This window comes from Callorhinus ursinus, unplaced genomic scaffold, assembly GCF_003265705.2.
Source record: "Callorhinus ursinus isolate GAN/ISIS: 27379988/994484 unplaced genomic scaffold, GSC_fseal_2.0 scaffold9, whole genome shotgun sequence".
Classification (NCBI taxonomy): Eukaryota; Metazoa; Chordata; class Mammalia; order Carnivora; family Otariidae; genus Callorhinus; species Callorhinus ursinus.
The window spans coordinates 51,334,740-51,336,261 of NW_027397071.1; the positions used below are offsets into that span (position 1 = coordinate 51,334,740).

Here is a 1,522-nt window from a genome sequence, read left to right on the forward strand (position 1 = left end):
GAAAAAAAAAGTTTCAACTAATAGTGAAAATCTAAAATTTTCCCATTAGATGAATCAAAATCCAATCAAATCCATATGCAAAAAAACCCAAACAAACTTGCATTTAGTAATTGGTGGACCTGGGGTTCAGATTCAGGTCTGCCTCACTCCAAATCCCACGTGTTTACAAGCCACACAAGGAAGATAAAGACACCTGCTGTGTTCACATCTGGGAGAGTGGCAGAAGGGGAGTCTAAAACCTGCCTTAGTCCTTTTGTAATTTACGATTTGGTGGGAGACATGAAACACATGTAGGCAATCCCCAGAGCCCAGCCTTGGGAGGTCTAATCTGGGAGCAGTACACATAGGATGACCTGATGACCTGATGACCTGAAGAGGAGAGCTGAGGACTTTGAAAGACCAAGGGAGGACAAATGCAATGATGGGGGGACATAGAGGTAAAGCTAGTGCGTGATGGGAGGAAACAACTGGTAGACGAAACCAAGAAGGCTGTGAACTGTTCGGACGTCTGAGGGAAAAGGGAGTAGGGCAAGGAGAAGGGAACAAGGAAACAGAGGTCTGAGCCTCCGAACAGGGAGCGAAGCACGAAGAGATGACAATTTAGTTTGAACGGGCTGGTCTGTGGTATCAATAACAGAGAGCTGCTGAGTTCAGCCTGGCACTCCAGAAGGAAGGGCAGGTAAGCCCAGAACTCCCGCTGAAAAGCAAAGACAGGTGAAACTCCTGGAGCATTGTCCAAGAATGAATCTGCACCTAGTGGGAGTGCTCAGGGGAGCAGGAGTGGGAGCCCGACCATTAGGAGCTCATTACTATCCACCCCAGAGGAAATACATATAAACTGGGTTTAGGTGCCAACTGAAATAGAAAAAGGAACCCTAGAGTCAAAGAAAGGAGTAATAGCTGACTTCATGTATTCACTAAAAAAATATGAAATGCTTGGTCTGGGCCAGGCATTGTGCTACTTGCTAATAAGCAGGTAAGTGAGGGTGAATTAAAAGATAAAAGAATAAGGGTTGAATTAGGTACTATCAAAAGCATAAGAAATCCCCAATATGACTGGGATCTTTCAGTCACATAACAGCAAAGATTCAACTTCTGTATATGGTACTTAACTGCTTAGGAATCGCATTTAGTTTGGAGAGGGAAGGAAACCAGTCCAGAGCATCCACAAACAAGGATACCAAGGATCACTGAGATTAATCACAAACTAATGGCAAAATCAGGAACAGAATCCACAAGTCCTCGTTGATTAGTTTCACTATTAAATCTCAGATATTGGGGAAATTAGGCCCAGTCTAAACTGAAGTTAGCAATCTCACCCCAATTCCTTCTTTATTTCTTTTAAAAAAATTTTTTTTAAAGATTTTATTTGTTTGACAGAGAGAGCGAGCGAGAACAGGAACACAAGCAGGGTGCGTGGGAGAAGGAGAAGCGGGCTTCCCGCTGAGTAGGGAGCCTGATGTGGGGCTCGATCTCAGGACCCTGGGATCATGACCTGAGCCCAAGGCAGACACTTAACGAC

General features: G+C 44.4%; 1 protein-coding gene across 8 annotated transcripts in view; it reads right to left on the reverse strand.

Annotated features, from left to right (window-relative positions):
• The window catches only part of PATJ (PATJ crumbs cell polarity complex component), a 349,122-nt gene that overhangs the window by 161,943 nt on the left and 185,657 nt on the right, over positions 1-1,522 (reverse strand). The gene's annotated exons all lie outside the window — the stretch shown is intronic.